The 20,469-nt window shown below is 37.1% G+C and overlaps 1 pseudogene; it reads left to right on the plus strand.

Annotated features, from left to right (window-relative positions):
* The window catches only part of LOC118857593, a 55,254-nt pseudogene extending 36,582 nt beyond the window's left edge, over window positions 1-18,672 (plus strand).
* Window positions 18,673-20,469: the final 1,797 nt, after the last annotated feature.

Consider the following 20,469-nt stretch of genomic DNA (forward strand, 5'->3'; position numbering starts at 1 on the left):
ATTTTGCTCCTTCCCAACCCATCCCGCTTTATTGAATTTTCTTCCTTGACCCTGTCCCCTTTCCAAAGTGTTTGTTTTGATTACCTCCACCCCCATCTGCCCTCCACTCCATCATCCCCCTGCCTTTTATTTTTTTTTTATCTTCCTCCCTCTTCTTTCCTGTGGGGTAAGATACCCAACTGAGTATGTATGGTATTCCCCCTCAGGCCAAATCTGATGAGAGCAAGGTTCACTCATTCCCCCCTCACCTGCCCACTCCCCTCCTCTCCTAGAACTGCTTCCTCTTGCCACCTTTATGGGAGATAATCCACCCCATTCTATCTCTCCCTATCTCCCTCTCTCAGTAAGTTACTCTCTCATCCCTTAATTTCATTTTATTTCCTTTAGCTATCTTCCCTTCATCCTCAACTCACCCTGTGTCTGCTCTCTTTCTTTTACATATATATATATATATACACATACATACACATACATACATATACACATAGATACATGCATACATACACATTCACTTATATATATACATAAACATATATATATGCATATATATATATGCATATTCCCTTCAACTACCCTAATACTGAGGTCTCATGAATCATACTCATCATCTTTCCATGTAGGAATGTAAACAAAACAGTTCAACTTTAGTAAGTCCCTTGCAATTTCCGTTTCTTGATTACCTTTTCATGCTTCTCTTGATTCTTGTGTTTGAAAGTCAAATTTTCTATTCAGTTCTGGTCTTTTCACTGAGAAAGCTTGAAAGTCCTCCATTTTATTGAAAGTCCATATTTTGCCTTGGAACATGATACTCAGTTTTGCTGGGTAGGTGATTCTTGGTTTTAATCCTAGCTCCATTGACCTCCGGAATATCGCATTCCAAGCCCTTCGATCTCTTAATGTAGAAGCTGCCAGGTCTTGGGTTATTCTGATTGGGTTTCCACAATATTCAAATTGTTTCTTTCTGGCTGCTTGCAGTATTTTCTCCTTGATCTGGGAGCTCTGGAATTTTTCTGAACTCATTCATCCATTAGTACATTTATTTCATATCTATATCCCCAGTGATTAACGTAGTGCCTGGCACATGATCCTTCTTTAATAGATGTCTTTTGATCGATCAGTTCCAGGATGAGGATTCAAATGTATATTTGCAAATATATTTTCTGATAGCCTTTTAATTGGACTCCCTGACTCAATTCTTTCCTTATTCCAGTTCCTTCTCCAAAGTCCATTTAGCTTTCAAATTGATTTTGCTATAATAAAGTTCTGACCATGTAACCCCCATTCCATAAACTTCAGGGGCTCCCTACTACTTCCATATTCAAATATATATATTTCTCTGGTTTGTAAAAGCCATTCCTAAATTGGCCCTTTTCTATATTTCAAGTTCTTACATATTATTCCCCTCTACATATTCTTTCTTTCAGTGAAACTGGCCTCCTTGCTGTTTTTTACACATGATCTTTCACCTCCCAATTCTGTACGTTTTCACTGTCTTTCTCCCATGCTTGGAATTCCTCCCTCCTCTTTCTGTCCACTGGCTTTCCTACATTCCTTCGAGGCACAGCTAAAATCTTATCTAATACTTACAAGAAGCTTTTCCCTGATTTCCCTTAATGCTAGTGCCCTCCATCTGTTATCTCCAGTTTATCCTGTGCATATCTGATTTGTACATAGTTGTTTGCATGTTGTCTCTTCCATGCAAATCTATCAACATAGCTTCAATAGATGGGCAAATATATCTTTAAAATATGGAACCATGAAAATCTCATCACATGCAAACATGCAAGAAAGATTACATTGCATTTATTTTTCCCATAAGGCAAATTCTTAAATGCCAGGCCTAAAAAAGCCTCGATGAAGCAGCTGGAAGGCAAGATGAAAGTCTTGAGCAGGCATTCTCATGTAACAATGTAGAATAATTCCTTCAGAGAGGAGAGGAAGAAGAGAAATTAAGTAAGTTATACCTACTGCTTCCATAAGGCAAAGAAAAAAAATATACATGACAGTGTTTTTCAGAATCACACTACCACTTCAGTGGTAGAAGTGACATTAGGGACCACTGAAGACATGTAATTAATATTTAAGAAGAATTCTCTCTACGAAATATACAAGTAGTCATCCAGATTTTACTTAGGCAGCCAAATACAATTTTGAATAAGTCTTCATGGTTAGCAAGTTTTTCCCCCCAATTGCAAATCTATGTTTGTCTGTTTACAACTTCAATCAACCAGAGAGCATTTATTAAGTGTTAGCTCTGTGGCTGACACTGTGCTAGGTTATGAGAATAAAGCACAAATAATGAAATAGTCCCCACTCTGAAATAGCCTACTTTTTATTGGGATCAGGAAAGTTTTTGTGTAGAGGTTGATATTTGAATTACATTTTGAAGGAAGATAATGATTATATGAGATAGAAGTGTTTGATAATAGACAGCTTAGTAATAAAGGATGATCAGCTATAGAGGCCCGGAGATGCAAAGATGCCATATATAAAATATAGGAAGAAAAGCAATTAATAGACATTCAGGCCAAGTTGTGAGGGCTTCAATGTCCAAAAAAAGGTAATATTTTAATCTAGACACAATTGGAAACCTGTGGATGTTATTGAGTAGGCCAATGTCATTCTTTAGTCTGCACTCAAGGAAAATAATGTTGGCAGCTGTGTGGAGGATAGACTAGAGGAGAAAAAGAATTGAGGTGGGGAGAACAATTACAATAGCAACTATCTAGATGAGATGTGATGAAGGTATGAATTTAGCTGTGTCTATAGTGAGAAAGAGTTGGATGAGACAGATGTGTAGATTAAAAAAACAGCAAGATTTGTCAACTGATTGGTTCTATGTGTTCAGGGAGAGTGAAGGTTCAAGAATGACTTCAAGGTTCTAAATCTAGAACACTGGGGAAATGGTGTTGTCTTCAACAGATATGGGGAAGTTTGAAAGAGGAGTAGAGGGGCAGCTAGGTGGTACAATGAGTAGAGCACTGGCCCTGGAGTCAGGAGGACCTGAGTTCAAATATGGCTTCACACACTTGACACACTACTAGCTGTGTGACCTTGGGCAAGTCACTTAACCCCAATTGCCCTCCAAAAAAGAGGGGTAGAATTGGGAGTGAAAATAAGTATTTCTGTTTAAGGAGTGTTGATTTTGAGATGTCCATAAGATATCCAGTTTGAAATGTCCAACAGGCAGTTAGTGATTCTTTACTAAAGTTCATGGTAGAGATTGTGAGTGGATATATTATTCCATGAGTCAACTACATCAGAATGAAACCCATGGGAGTTAAAGGGGTTACCATAAAAAGATTGTTGAGAGAGAAGGCTCAGGGCAGAGGCTTGGTGAATATCCACAGGTAGTGGAGGTGATATAGATAACACAGCTTAGAGAGGCTGGAGAGTATTCAAATTGGTAGGAGGGGCAGAAGGAAGTAATGTCATAAAAACTCAGAGAGAAGATAATATCCTGGAGGAAGAGAGAGAACAGGAGTGTCAAATGCAATAAAGAGGTCAAGATGGATGGATACTGAGAAAAGAACATCAGATTTGGGAATTAAGAGATCATTACTGATGTCTCCTAATTCTGTCCTCTGGAGCTAAGCAGAACATGTATAATCTTTTCATTTGATGACTCTTTGAATAAAGACCTTTCTGGGACTTAGCTCCTGAGAAGGTCACAACCATTAGGCACTGGCTTGCAATGACCAGCTGAACAGGAAATAAAAGAAGTGCCTATGGACATTCTCCCTTTTCATTCTCTTTAATATTTTTGGTGTGAAGTCAGATTCAAGAAAATCCAATAACTGTCCCATTCTCTAATTAGTCAAGTTCCATTGGAACACTTCTAAAAAGTATATGGTGTGATTTTAAGGGTCAGTCAGTTGCTTTAGAGCTCCTCCTAGAGGCTGCTATTGAAATTGGAGTTTCTACCCTAAAGTTCAATCTAATTCACAATGTATTTATAAAGAAGCTATCATTTTCAACCAGTATCTCCATCAGAATGTTCTATCAGACTCTTCTGAAAAAGGCTGATCTTTACCGACCTCATTATAAACAGCTGAGAAGCAGTGTGGCATTAATTATTTGAAGATATGTACCCAACTAATAGCAAAACAGCCAGGCTGACAGGGTAACTTGAAAAGGAAAGTTTGAGAAGGACCATTTTCTATTTTTGCACATGTTCTTTTATTAAAACAAGATACTAATGCTATAATTTACAGCTGTTTTAACTTAAAGGGCAAGAGACATTCAGTTTCATAGGTATTTATCTTAGGCTACGTAAACCATCAAATCAGAGTTAAGAATAGGCAAACAAAAGCTGTCATCCCCACCTATAGTTGAAAGCCATTACTTTTGATTTTTGTAATAATATCATAGGCCTTGAAATAAATTCAAACAGTCTTATTAGATGGCTTATAGGCAAATAACACCTGAAGATTGTTATAAACTTACAACATAGATTTTTGTTACCATTTTATGGAAGTAAGTGGTCTGTGGAAGCAGGAAGGCAACTGGTGCTGCCAATAAGTCCTCATCAGGAAACCTTTCTATTTCATATAAAAGAAGTGAGTTCAGCTCTCTCAGATGGAGTTCATTCTGGCTGGCCCAAAACATTTCGGTTGTTTGTTTTGTAAGGCCAGAAACTGAGAAAGTCAGATAAGGATTCTTCATAGTGGAATAATGTAACTGCTGGTGTTTGCCACCCTGTCCATGTTCCTGAGAAAAAAATCCTATATTTTTGATAAAGGCATAGTACATGTTAAAGTGACTTACAGAATTACTAATATAAAATAAATTAATTTTGTTTAGAGTAGGTCTGTTAAGTTTAGATCAAATAGGATAGGAGAGGTGCTATAGTATAGCAGAGAACTGGTTTCAGAATTAGAAAGATGGGACTTCATGTGCTACCTCTGACATATGCTGGCTCTATGACTCTGGACATTTCACCTAACCACTCCCATTAGCCAGGGAACTCTTTTTTGACTGTAAATTACAAAATGTTTGTTGAGATGCATCTTCACTAAACAAAATAAAAACAAAAAACCAAACCAAACCTAGTAGTATGTATTCCCTTCTCACTGAGTAATGAAAAGACAAAACTAACCATCTTACTATTAAAGGCACCATTCTAAACTCAAAATACAGACAAATCATAGTGGAATAAATGACAGAATCCAACAATATTTTCATTACATGAAAGATTTAATCCAGAGAAACCAAACACAGGTTCAAAGTAGAAGTATAAATAAAGCTTACCATGCTAATGTCAAATCCACCTAAACAAGAGTGGCATTAATGATGTTAGGCAAAACCGATTTGAAGTCCGAAGTCATTGAAAGAGGTGGTTAAAACTACTATGTTATCCTGACAGATTATATGCATCTATGTATCATACTATTAAATGACATTTTAATTAACCTCCCTTCCTCAAGTATCCCTCACTCATTCTAATCCATCTTTCAAAGTGAATTTTCTAAAGTTTAAGTCCGACCAGGTGACCCTATCCCTGATCCCTCCCACCCCTACTCAATAAACTCCAGTGCCTTTCTAGTTCCTCCATGATCAGATATAATGCTCTCCTTCCCCATCTAGCACTTAAAACTCTACATACATGTGTACATACATATGCACATACATATATATCTCCTCTCTCCTATACAAATGTAAATACAGCAGAGAGAAGATTAATATATATACAACACATATATATGGGTAACACATGTAATGTGTATGATACATCTATAAATCTCCCTTCTCCTATCCAAATTGATGTAGAAGAGAAATTAACATATGTATACTATATATATTTTACATCTATATTATACATATACCCTCTAGTATCGATATACATAAACATCATATATGTGTGTATATATGTATATATATTTATGTACATGTATATGAGAGAAGATTCAATGTGATAAACATATAATACACAATTTCTCCTTAAAGTTTATAGTATCTACATAAAAACTAATCATATTTCAGGCCACAAAAACACATAGGCAATTATAAAAAAAAACAAAAAACCAAACCCAAAGTCCATAATAATAATAATAGCTTGCATTTACATAACACTTTATGATCAGCAAAACACAAATATCTCATTCGATCTTTCCAATAATCCTGAGAGGTAGATTTTATTATTGTTTCTATTACAAATAAAAACACTGAGGCAAACAGATTAAGTGACTTTCTCAGTGTCACACAGCTACCAAATGTCTGAGGCCACATTTGAACTCAGTTCTTACTGATTCTAAGTTTTATGCTTCATACACTGCACTTTCTACCTTCCTAGCCTATGTGCTATATTTATAGACCATAGTACAATAAACTTAGTAATAAGTAATGGTGCAATGAATAAAAGGCATAAGTAGTCAAGGAAACAAATAACATCTTATAAAATAACAAGGTATGAGAAAGTACTAAAATTATAGCAATTACATAAAATATAAGACAATTCAGAAACTATATATCAGCACCCATGCAATAATCTCTCTGAATGCCTATTTCAACAAGAAAAAGAATGGACTAATGAATTGACTCTGTACCTAAGAAAGATAAAATAACAAACCAACATAAAATAGAAAAGAAATGGCCAAGAGCAGAACTAAAATGGATACAACTGAAATAATAAATAGATCCAAGAGTTTTTTGACTAGAAAAATTAACAATAGCAAGTCTATTTTTTGATGTGCAAGTTCAAATACCCAAAACTAGATTTAAATGAGAGTTGAACAGAGGCGAAATAAATTGCGCTAGTCTGCAGAAATCAGTACTCCATGAACTAAGAAAGTCTAAGTGTCAGGCCTTCCCTGTGGGGCCAATATGTTCCATTCATCCTCAGGTCTTTCAGAAATCAGCCTATACAGAGATAAATCATGTCCCTCTGTCATAAATGTCTTCTTGATCCCTGATTCCTTTGAATTACCTTGCAAAAGACTATCCCAGGAGATGTCATGAGAGGAAGCTTTCATTGTGGTGTCTTTATGGTGTAAAACCCTCTTCCTTGGAGTATGCTGTGAATCCATCAATATTTGAACCACTTGTTAATGTGAATCTTTGCCTAGTAAGTCCTGCAATTTTGCAATAGTGGGCAAAACATGGCAACCTGAGGCTGAGGGCTGGCTGTGGGAAATTGAGGCTGATATTTAGTGCTAGTGGAAATGGAATACAGAGCTACTGATTTCTACCAGATCCTCAAACTTTTTAAAAAATTATTTTTATTGTTATATCAACAGGCATCAAAAAAACATTTTAATATATAAAAGACCAGAAATAGGATTGTACTTTGCTTCTTTTCATAATCATGTATCTTTTATATAAATTACTTTTAGCATTTTCTTATTTGAATCTAAGCACTATCCAGGTGGTCTTTTAGGTTAAAATAACAATCTTTTCCAGCCTTTCTGCAGCATTTAATTTTAGATGTCCCCTGAAGTTTTTTAGAGTGAAAAATAAATAATTTTACAATTTTCAGATCCTTAAGGCCATAAGATATTAAGAGATATAGAGGCTGGTCAGTTCAACTCCTTTTCCTGAGTAACCTCCAAGGATCAGTTAACCCAGCTGCTGCCATGTTTTAAATTCTCACTGCCCCAGGGCCAGCACCTGTTCTCCTCTTGCTTTTGGCTCTGGGAAGCAAATGAATCTTGCATTATGGCTGAGTTTTTCAACTTCCCTCTCATCCCATTCTATCCCTTTCCTTCTTGCTTTCTCATGGTGGAATACAGTCAGTGTCTGCCACCATTCATGGGGCTGACAAGATTTGGGCAGAGACACTGCAATAGGGTGAGGGATACCTAGAGTCACGTGCTGAGCCACCATCTTGCAAGTGGCTTTCGTTCACTGTGACAGGCTTATGAAGTCAGGTGGAGGAAAGGATTCAAAATTAGAGCAATAAGTATTAAAAGTTCTAGAGTGCTAATTCATAGAGTTTTTACTTATGCAGAGACTCTCTCTTACTGTTGTGTTTGTGGTACAATGCAAAACCCACTGGATTTAGACCTTGGTTCAAATTCCATTTTTAATCTTTATTTCCTGCTTGACCCTGGACAATTCTACTAATCTTCACGGCTCTCAGTTTTCTTATATGTAAAATGAGGGAGCGGGAATAGATGATCCTATGATTCGGATTCCTGGTCATACCTGTAATTTAGGAATGATAATTTGGCAAATGTTTGAAGGATGAATTTTCTCTCTTTGGAGTGTGGGGCCATGAGCTGCAAACTTCAATTTAAGGAGAGAACCCAGATCAGACATTTCATCTTTCATCTGGCTGTACTACTTTTGAGCTCCTCTTATTGTCTTCTCCACCATGTCTCAGGAAGCTCATTAGTGGGATCTCATCATCCTATAAAATCTCCAGTTTTGGTACTTCATCAGGGTAACTCTGCCTCTCTGATTGGAGTGTTGGGCTAAATACTTTTGAGCTCCTCTGATTGTCTTCTCTGCCATGTCTCAGGAAGCTCATTACTGGGATAACCTCATTACCCTATAAAATCTCCAGTTTTGGTATTCTGCCTCGTTATTACCTTCTGCCTCTCTGATTGGAGTATGGGGACAAGAACACCAAAACTCCATTTTTCATGTAAGGAGATAACCCAGCTCAGACATCACCTCATCTCTCAGAACTACTTTGGTACTTCTCTGACTGGCTTCCCCATCATACCCCTACACTGGGGACTTTTCCACTCTATTTTCACCTTCCTTTTGTGTTTTGCCTTCCCCCATTAAATTTTAAAGTCCTTGATGGCAAGGACTGTCTTTATCTTTTCAAATTTGCATCCCCAGTGCCTAGCACAGTAGCCTGGCACATTGTATGTACTTAATAAATGTTGACTGACTGATTGGAGAGTGGAGAGACTGGATAGAGAGAGATTAATTTATAGGCTATTGCAATACTTCATGTGAAAGATGATAAGGACTAAGACTTTGTAGCTGTGCTGTGAGCAGAAAGAACTACTGTGAAGAGGTATTAAAGAAGTGAAATTAATGAGACATGGCAATGATTAGATATGAGAAATAAGAAAAAAATGAACACGCAAGAGCATCTCCCAAGTTCTGAACCTGGGTCAATGGAAGAATGTTGGTCTTAAGAAGAGGGATAGGTTTGGGGTAGATGGGTAAGATAATGAGTTCTGTTTTTGACACAGTAAGTTGGAGATATCTATGGACCATCCATGTAGAGTTGCTGAGGCATTTGAAAATGCAGGAATAAAGTTCAGGGGAGAGACAAGGGATGGAAATATATATTTGGACTCCTAGTCACAAAAATTGTAGATGAACATACGGAAGCTGATAATGTAAAAAAGAAAGAGGAGAGGGATCAGGACAGAGCCCTGGGGTACATTCAAGCACGGGGAGTAAGATATATTTGATAACTTTTCCCAGGGTGAGGCTCAACAAGTAGGAAGAGAATCATGAGAAAAAAAAGTGTTACAAAAACCAAAATGGAGAAGAATATTTAATAAGGGTTGCTGAACAGTATCAAATGTTCCAGTGATGAAGAATGAGAAGAGATTATCACAATGACCAATGAAGAAATCATTCAGAACCTTGTAAAGGACACTTTTATTAAATTTTGGTGATGGAAGACATATTTTACATTTTCTTCTATTTTTTTCATTATTTTGATTTTGTTTGACTGATTCTTGATAGAGTCAATAGCTTCCACTTGCCTATTTCTACTGTTTAACAAATAGTTTTCTTCAATTAGCTTTTGTACTTCCTTTTCCATTTGGTCCATTTTACTTTTTAAGAGTTCTTCTCTTCAGTGAGTTTTTGTGTCTGCTTTTCCATTTGGCCAATTCTACTTTTCAAGAATTGTTTTCTACAGTCAATTTTTTCCTTCCTTTTCCAAGCTATTGACTCTCTCTTGCATACCTCTCATTTCTTTTTCCAATTTTTCTTCTACCTCTCTTATTTAACTTTTAAAATCTTTCTTGAATTCTTCCAAGAAGGCTTTTTGGGCTTAAGACCAATTCAACCTTTGAGGATTTAGATGCAAGTATATTGACACTGTTATCCTCTTATGAATTTGTGTTTTGATATTTTGCTTTATCCTGTCCCCATAGTGAAAATCTATGGTCATTGTCTGTTTCTGCTTTTTGCTCATGATATTTGCCTATTTCCTGGCTTTTAAACTTGAGCTCTCCTGCTGGAGCACAGGGAAAACTGGCCCAAGCTTCGCTAGGGGCCAGGGACTTGGTCACTGGCTTTGTGTGCTGGGGTCTCAGGTGTTGGTAGCTTACCTGGTGCTGAGCTTAGGTCATCAACACTGAAGCTCTGAGGGTGGAAGGAGGTCTGGCCCCTGGAGGATGGCTGCTCTGAAGCACCACAAGGTTTGGCTGCTAGAGGATGCCTGCCTGCCTGCTTGGAGCTGTGCTTTCTGGAGATGTGCTGGAGCTTGGGGAGGTTTGGCTGCTGGATTCTACTGGTTCCACTGCCTGTGCCAAGGCACTTGGGGGATTCTGGTGTTGCTGTTTGCCTGTTTTATCACCCTGGGGGTCAGGATCTCCCACTGGTTTGCCAAGGTGGGTCTTGCTGCTGTCTTGCTAGCACACCTCCCACCCTGTACTGTTCCACTTCCATGAGAGAGAAAGGGACCTTTCCCATTAATCCCTCAAGCTTCCCAGGTTAAAAGACTGCCAAAAAAGCAGCTGAGACCATTGCTGAAGAGCAACAGAGCTGGAGAGCAGCCCCAGGCGAAGAGGAGACTTCAGGCTGCCAGACCCCTCCCCCACACCTCAGGAAACCAAAGGCTATAATACACAAAGCCAGTAACTAGACTCCCAATCCCCAGAACAAGAAACCTGGGACAGAGAGCTCTGAGCCCCAAAAGCAGAAATTCACTGCTCGGTAGTTGATCCCTGGTTGTATTTCCAGTTGCTTTGCCCTTCAGAATATCATATTCCAATTTCTCCTGTCATTTAATGTAGAAGCTGAAAGATCTTGCATGATCCTGACTATAGTTCCACAATATTTGAATTGTTTCTTTTTGACTGCTTGCAGCCTTGACAGTATCCTCAAAGAAATTATCAAAGAAAACTGCCCAGAGGCCCTAGAACCAGAGGGTAAAATATTCATTGAAAGAATCCACTGATGTATGCCCATAAATTTGGCAACCTTAGGGATATGGATGAATATCTACAGAAACATAAATTGCCCAGGTTAACAGAAGAGGAAGTAAAATTTCTAAATAACCCCATCTCAGAAAAAGAAATTGAACAAGCCATCAATGAACTCCATAGGAAAACATCTCCAGGGCCAGATGGTTTTACATGTGAATTTTATCAAACATTTAAGCAACAATTAATTCCTATACTTCATAGACTATTTGGGAAAATAGGTGAAGTAGGAGTCCTACCAAATTCTTTTTATGACACAAATATGGTACTAATACCTAAACCAGGAAGATTCAAAACAGAGAAAGAAAATTGCAGACCAATTTCCCTAATGATTATTCATGCAAAAATTTTCAATAAAATATTAACAAATGATTGCCGCAACTTAGCACAAGAATAATACACTACAACCAGGTGGGATTTATTCCAGGAATGCAAGGCTTGTTCAATATTAGGAAAACCATCAGCATAATTGATCATATCAACAATAAAACTAGCAGAAACCATATGATCATCTCAATAGACGCAGAAAAAGCCTTTGACAAAATACAACACCCATTCCTATTAAAAATGCTAGAAAGCATAAGAATAAATGGAGCCTTCCTTAAAATTATAAATAGCATCTACCTAAAACCATCAATAAGCATTATTTGTAATGGGGATAACCTAGGTGCATTCCCAATAAGATCAGGGGTGAAACAAGGATGTCCATTATTACCCCTACTATTCAATTTGGTACTAGAAATGTTAGCTGTAGCAATAAGAGAAGAAAAAGAAATTGAAGGCATTAAAATAGGCAAAGAAGAAACTAAATTATCACTTTTTGCAGATGATATGATGATTTACATAGAGAATCCTAGAGAATCAAGTAAAAAAGTACTTGAAATAATAAACAACTTTAGCAAAGTCGCAGGATATAAAATAAACCACATAAATCCTCAGCATTCCTATACATTACTAACAAAGCCCACCAGCAAGACATAGAAAGAGAAATCCATTCAAAGTTACTGTAGACACTATAAAATATTTGGGAGTCTATCTGCCAAGACAAACTCAGGGCCTATATGAACATAAGTATGAAACACTTTTCATGTGAATAAAGTCACATCTAAATAAATGGAAAAATATCAATTGCTCGTGGTTAGGCTAAGCTAATATAATAAAAATGATAATTTAACCTAAATTAACTGATCTATTCAGTGCCATACCAATCGAACTACAAAAAAATTATTTTACAGAGCTGGATAAAATAATAACAAAATTCATACAGAAGAACAAGCAGTCTAGAATATGTAGGGTATTAATGAAAAGAAATGCTAGAGAAGGTGGCCTAGCCATACCAGATAGTAAACTGTACTATAAAGCAGCAGTCATCAAAACTACCTGGTACTGTCTAAGAAACAGTCGTGGATCAGTGGAGTAGGATAGGTACACAAGACGGAGAAGTCAACAACTATACCAATCTACTCTTTGATAAACCCAAAGAATCCTGCTTCTGGGCTAAGAATTCACTGTTTCACAAAAACTGCTGGGAAAATTAGAAAACGGTAGGGCAGAAACTAGGCATAGACTGATATCTTACACCATATACCAAAATAAAGTCAAAATGGGTTCATAATTTAGCAATAAAGGCTGGTACTATGAGCAATTTGGGAGACCAAGGAATAGTTTACCTATCAGGTTTATGGAAAAGAAAAGAATTCGTGACACAAAAAGAGAAAGAGAGTACTACAAAATGCAAAATGTTAGATTATGTTAAATTAAAATGTTTTTGTATAAAAAAGCCAATGCAACAAAGATCAGGAGGGAAGCAGAAAGTTGGGAGAAAATCTTTGCAACTAGTGTCTCTGATAAAGGCCTCATCTCAAAAATATACAGGGAACTGAGCCAAATTTATAGGAATACAAGTCATTCCCCAATTGAGAAATGGTCAAAGGACATGAACAGGCAGTTTTCAGAGGAAGAAATTAAAGATATCTATAGTCAAAATGAAAAAAAAATGCTCGAAATCACTACTGATTAGAGAAATGCAAATCAAAACAGCTCTTAGGTACTACATCTCTCCTGTAAGATTGGCGAAAATAACAAAACAGGAAAATGATAAATGCTGGAGAAGATGTGGGAAAATTGGAATAGTGTTACATTGTTGGTAGACTTGTGAACTGATCCAGCCATTCTGGAACTATGCCCAAAGGGCTATAAAAACGTTCATACCGTTTGACCCAGCAATACCACTTCTAGGGTTGTATTCCAAAGAGATCACACAGGTGGGAAAAGGACCCATCTGTACAAAAATATTTTTTTTAACTTCGCATTGAATTAATTTATGCACTAGTCAAGTCGTGGAGAAGAATTTTGACCAATGGAATGAATCATGAGAAAGAAGAAACAGAACCAAAAAAAAAACCCCAAAAACAAAAACAAAAGAGAAGCAGAAAAGGCGAGCATGTAGTGTGCCTCGGTCTGTATTCAAACTTCGCAGTTCTTTGTCTCGATGAAGATAGCATTCTCCATCGTGAGTCCCCTGGAGTTGTCCTTGCCCCTTAGGTTGCTGAGAAAAGTGCAGTTTGTCAGGGTTGGTCCTCACGGAATCCATATATCTGTGGCTGTGCACAACGTTCTCCTGGCTCTGCTCCGCTCACTCAGCATTATGTCGTGTAGGTTTTTCCAGGTTGTTATGAAGTCTGCATCATCCCCATTTCTTATGGCACAATAGTATTCCATTACCTTCATGTACCACAGTTTGTTCAGCCATTCCCCAATTGATGGGCATCCCTTTGATTTCCAATTCTTGGCTACCACAAAGAGAGCCGCTATAAATATTCTTGTACATATGGGACCTTTTCCCGCTTGCGTGATTTCTTTGGGATACAACCCTAGAAGTGGAATTGCTGGGTCAAAGGGTATGAACATTTCTATAGCCCTTTGGGCATAGTTCCACACCGCCCTCCAAAATGGCTGGATCAGCTCACAACTCCACCAGCAATGCAACAATGTTCCAATTTCCCCACATCCTTTCCAGCATTTATCATTCTCCTGATTTGTTATTTTAGCCAATCTGACAGGAGAGATGTGGTATCTAAGAGTTGTTTTGATTTGCATTTCTCTAATCAGCAGCGATCCAGAGCATTTTTCCATATGCCTGTAGATAGCTTTAATTTCTTCCTCTGAAAACTGCCTGTTCATATCCTTTGACCATTTCTCAATTGGGGAATGGCTTGTATTCCTATATATTTGGCTCAGCTCCCTGTATATTTTAGAGATGAGGCCTTTATCAGAGATACTAGTTGCAAAGATTTTCTCCCAATTTTCTGCTTCCCTCCTAATTCTTGTTGCATTGGCTTTTTTTGTACAAAAACATTTCAATTTGACATAATCAAAATTATCCATTTTGCATTTTGTAATGCTCTCTATCTCTTGTTGGGTCATGAATTCTTTACTTTTCCACAAATCTGATAAGTAAACTATTCCTTGCTTTCCCAAATTACTTAGAGTATCAACTTTTACTCCTAAATCATGAACCCATTTTGACTTTATTTTGGTATATGGTGTAAGATATTGGTCTATGCCCAGTTTTTACCCTACCATTTTCCAATTTTCCCAACAGTTTTTGTGAAATAGTGAATTATTAGCCCAGAAACTGGCCTCTTTGGGTTTATCAAAGAGTAGATTGCTAAACTTGTTGATTTCACCTATTTGTGTACCTATCCTATTCCACTGATCCACACCCCTGTTTCTTAACCAGTACCAGGCAGTTTTGATGACTGCTGCTGTGTAGTACAGTTTAATATCTGGTGTGGCTAAGCCACCATCTCTAGCATGTCTTTTCATTGATATCCTAGATACTCTAGACCTCTTGTTTTTCCAAATGAATTTTGTTATTATTTTGTCCAGCTCAGTAAAAAAACTTTTTGGTAGTTCGATTGGTATGGCACTGAATAGATAGATTAATTTAGGTAGAATTGTCATTTTTATTATATTAGCTCGGCCTAACCATGAGCAACTGATATTTCTCCATTTATTTAGATCTGATTTTATTCGCGTGAAAAGTGTTTCATAGTTATAGCAGATCTTTTTGTAGTAGCAAAGAATTGGAAATCAAGGGGATGCCCATCAATTGGGGAATGGCTGAACAAGTTGTCATATGTGAAAGTAATGTAATACTGTTGTGCTATAAGAAATGGGGATGATACGGACTTCATAAAAACCTGGAAAAAACCTACACAATATAATGCTGAGCAAGGGGAGCAGAACCAGGAGAACATTACACACAGCCACAGATATATGGATTCCATGATGACTAACCCTGATGGAATTTGCTCTTCTCAGCAATACAAGGTGCAAAGACAACTCCAAAGGACTCATGATGGAGAATGCTATCCAGAGAAAGAACTATGGAGTCTGAATGCAGATTGAGGCACACTTTATGCTTGCCTTTTTCCCTTTGTTTTCTTCTTCTCTTTTTGTTTTTGTTTTGGGTTTTTTTTTTTTGGTTCTGTTTCTTCTTTCTCATGATTCATTCCATTGATCATAATTCTTTTTTACAACTTGACTGTTGTGTAAATAAGTTCAATGTGAAGTTATATGTAGAATATATATTGGGTTCCATGCCATCTTGGGGAGGAAGGGGGGAGGGGGGTAAGAAAATCTGGAACTCAAAATTATGCAGAACCAAGTGTTGGAAACTTAAAATAAAAAATCTCAAAAAAAGACTGCCTCACCCCATCCTTCTGCTGGCCCAGATGTTCTGGGTTTTTCCTAGGGTGAGATTTTCTGGGTTTTTAGGGGTCAATAAGGGAAAGTGAGAGCTATTTACTTCTTATTCCACCATCTTGGCTCCCAGACATCCTAGAAGCCATATTTTAAGGGGTTGATAAGTAAATAAGTGAAAGTAACATCTATCTATGGACAGCTTTGTCTCTGAATTTGCCTGTAAAACAAAAAGAGATAACATGATTAATGGAAGTGTCAGATGAAGGCCTCTTAAGAATAGGGGAGATAAAGGGATATTTTTAGACAGGAGAAAAAGTCAATAGCTGGGGAAAGATTGTAAGTTAGGAGAAAATATGAATGATTGAAGACAATATCCAAGACTAGATGGGAGGAAAAGTAATCAATGACATAAATAGAACAGTTAGTGTTGGCAAGAACAGTCAAATTATCTCTCAAGACTACTAAAAAAGAATAGGGAATAATAAAGTCAGCAAGTTTTCTCTAGTAATTGAATTTGCATAGTACTACATAAGCTTAAAAAGTTTATACAATGGCTATATCCACTCCATTTTTAGGAGAAACAGTTCTGGGTGTAGGTTTACCATCAGTGAAACCAATTTGCTAATCAGAAATTTGAGTAAAGCATAGTATATAAAGTTCTGCTCAGAAAGCACTTAAGCTGGATGATTTACAGCTTCCAATGGCAGTCTCTGCACTTTTACTCAGATGATTGTAATAGCTCAAAAGTTTCTTTAGAAGTAATTAGACTCTGAGTGATTTATTCTCTGGATGGATGTATATCAGATATTGTATTTTAAATGTTGATGAGAACTTTTTTGGCTATTGATTATACTATTTAAGGAAAGTCATCAGTGGAAATTAATTTGGTTTGAAATAATAGTATGTATCACAGGGGGCACATTTTAAATTTATGGCCCCCAAACTTCTCTTCAAGGCAGTCTCTATAAAATTATGGAATTAGTATCACAAGTATGTGTTTCTTCAATTACCTTTTTACATCCATCCTTCTCCCACCAAAATATCAAGATCAGAAGCTCAGTTCTCATATCTCTGAAACTCTATATCAAGCTTCCTATAGAAATTAATAACTCAATTACTACTTACTTTCTGATTTATATGCTAATCACATATGAAAAAGTGAATTGGGACATCGTCTGCCATTGTGTGAAGTGAAAGAGCAACGGGATTCTAATCCCTACCTCTGTGGCCCTAGACAGTTAAGTCCACCCTGGGACTTAACTTTTCTCAAACATAAAATGAAGGAGTTAAACTATATGGCATTTAATATCCTTTCTAACTTTAAATTTGTGATTCTGTAATCTGGAAATTTCAGGTATATATGTGAATCTTGTGTGCTTTGTTATTGATACCTGAATCTTTTAGTATTTTGTTCCCATCCCCAATGCCATTTAAAAATGCTAGAGCTGAAATCTTCATGTGTTCATTGATTTCATGTGGGAAAACACATGATTTCATGTGCTTAGTCAATTTAGGTATGAGATGCTCATATAATCACTAGATCATAACCAGGATGTCTGTCTTATTTACCTGCTTTTCTTTCATTTTCCCATTACACCTAGACATTGCTAGATTTTAGAATCAAATGAGAGAAAATAATGGTAGGGCAATTAAGCAGAAATACAATCTTTAAAATATATTGTCAGATATCTTTCATCCAGTGGCTTAATTGTCAGAGATATAACTAAAAGAGTTCAAAATGTGTGTTGATTTAACTCTAGAAACCTCTTTTCTCCCTTGATTTCTCTCTCAAATCATACTCTCTATCATTCTCTTTGTCATCATCTTTTCAAAGAAAAGTGTTCTGGGTCAATCCCCCCTCCATTAGATGATAATATTATATCCAATAAAACAGATATCCACATTTTTTCCCTTGAGATTTAGAGAGGGTTTCAAATCCTTCATACTTAGAAGGTATGACAGAAAGTAATGTTCTGATATTTGGAATGTAATAGTCTTAATTTCATAAGAAATGGTAAGAGAATGATGAATAATATCTTCTTGAAGCATAGATTTCTTCATCATATTTCATTAACATGTGCATCCAGGAAATTTTATTTTGCATATTTTTAAAAGTAAAAATTTATTGAATACTCAATTGTAAAGGATATTGTTTTTCTTCATCAAACTAAAGAAATTAGATTTAAACTAAAATTTTTAAATTAAAAACTAAACTTTACTTAAAAATTCAAATTTTGGGCCCCAGGAGAAGGTGGCACTTTGAGCAGCCAGGAGTGTGCGGGTCTCAGCCTTGTCCCTGGGGTGATGGCCATGTTTGAGACCCCACTGGGTCTCTGGCCTCCCTTGCAACTGCCCCTGCGCACCTCCCAGCCTGTCCCAGCCCAGGCTCCCCTCCCTAGCAGCTGCTGTCTCCTGGGGCCTCTGCATCAGAGCCCTGCCAATAGCTGTTCGAAAATTCATAGAGAAGCATGAATGGATATCAACTGAAAATGGTATTGGAACAGTGGTAATCAGCAATTTTGCACAAAGAAGCATTGGGAGATGTAGTTTACTGTAGTATTCCTGAAGTTGGAACAAAATTGAACAAATAAGATGAATTTGGAGCTTTGGAAAGTGTGAAAGCTGCCAGTGAACTCTATTCTCCACTAACAGAAGAAGTAACTGAAATTAATGTAGCTCTTGCAGAAGACCCAGTACTTATCAACAAATCTTATTATGGAGAATGTTGGCTGATCAAAATGACTCTGAGCAACCCTTCAGAACTTGTTGAACTGATGAGTGATGACACATATGAGAGATACATAAAATCTATTGAGGATTGAACACTGGATCCCCAAATAAATTATCATAAGAATACAGCCCAGTATAGTTTTGTCCTAAATTAGTGGTATATAGAAAGTTAGCAACTTTAACACTTCTGAAACAACACAATGGCAGGGAAAAAAATCTTAACTACTTAGAAATGACTGGATAAAAATGCTTTTTACTATTTGTACCTTTTGCACAACTTTTTCCTCATAATTTCAAGTTAGTGTCTGTATAGTTCTGAATTCATTGCATCATCTGTGGTAAAAATGAATTTTAAGACCATGTACTTCAGAGCTAGAATTTTATCTGTAAAAAAGCCTTAAATCAGTAATGTAGTGGCCAGCTCCATCCATCACCAGTTTTGTTCCTAATACATTTTTTCTGTCCATGGGAATGATTTACTGAGATTCGTTAGCTGGCTGGTGTTAGATGCAGTACAATACCAACATAATTTTTTTAAATAAACTGCTTATTTGAAACTATTTTATACAGATAAGGCTTTAACCTTGTAGCCAAATTGATAATGAAATTTAATACACTTTTTAAAAACCCTGAAAAATATTCAAATTTTGCAAAGATTCCTTTTAATCAAGCTTTCCTCCTAATTCTGGATGAAAAATAACTTTTCCTTAGCTTTAAAAAATTAAAATAAATACTTTTTATTGATATTTTTATGCCACCATAATTTCCCCTAGTATCCTTACCTCTCATCTCATATAATAAATACCATTTGGTTAAGGAAAAATAATGGAAAAATGAGTATAACTGATTAGCACCAAGAATAAAAATCTAAAAATATGTGTAATATGCAACACTTAGGGACTTCCAACTCTGCAGATAGGTGGGATGGAATGTCTTCTCCTATTTCTTCTTTCAAATTATGCTCATTAGTTAACATTTTTAAACACTCACTTTTCATTTTTTGTGGGATGGTTGTTCTTTTCATTTCTTTTTGTAGTCATTTTGTATATTGTTTTCTTGGTTCTGCTTACTTCATTAGTTCATATAGCTCTTTCCACACTTCTCTCTATTCATTATATTCATAATTTCTTAATGCATAATAATATTCTATCACAATAATGTGCTGCAATTTGTTTAGCCATTCCCTAGTTGATGGACTTCTAATTTTCTTCCATTTCTGTGCTATGACAAACACAAATGCTGCTACAAATGTTTTTATTTTGTATAGGGACTTTATTTCTTTAATCAATGGCCTTCTTCAGGAATAACCCTAATAATGGATCTCTAGGTCAAGGAGCATGGCCACTTTAATAATTTATATCATTAAGGCAGAATTCATGATTTCAAAGAATATCATGAATATGCCTGAATGGTCCAGAATTGCAACATATAAGGAATTCTCTAAGTAGAAGGCAGAGGAGTTGCGGGGGGCGGAGCCAAGATGGCGGCTGGTAAGCACGGACTAGAGTGAGCTCCGTACCCGAGTCCCTCCAAAAACCTATAAAAATGGCTCTGAACCAATTCTAGAACGGCAGAACCCACAGAACAGCAGAGGGAAGCAGGGCTCCAGCCCAGGACAGCCCGGATAGTCTCTGGGTGAGCTCTATTCCACACGGAGCTGGGAGCTGGGAGCTGGGAGCTGGGAACGGAGTGGAGCAGAGCCCAGCCTGAGCGGCGTGGACGATCCAGTCCAGAAGCCGGGCGGAGGGGGCCCTAGCGCCCTGAATACGTGAGCAGTTACCAGACCCCTCGACCCACAAACACCAAAGACTGCGGAGAAGGTTAGTGGGAAAAGCTGCGGGAGTGGAAGGAGTTCGCGGTTCGGCTTCCAGCCCCGGGGGCAGCGGAGGTGGGGCAGCTACAGCTG

Source organism: Trichosurus vulpecula, chromosome 7 (genome assembly GCF_011100635.1).
Source record: "Trichosurus vulpecula isolate mTriVul1 chromosome 7, mTriVul1.pri, whole genome shotgun sequence".
NCBI lineage: Eukaryota > Metazoa > Chordata > Mammalia > Diprotodontia > Phalangeridae > Trichosurus > Trichosurus vulpecula.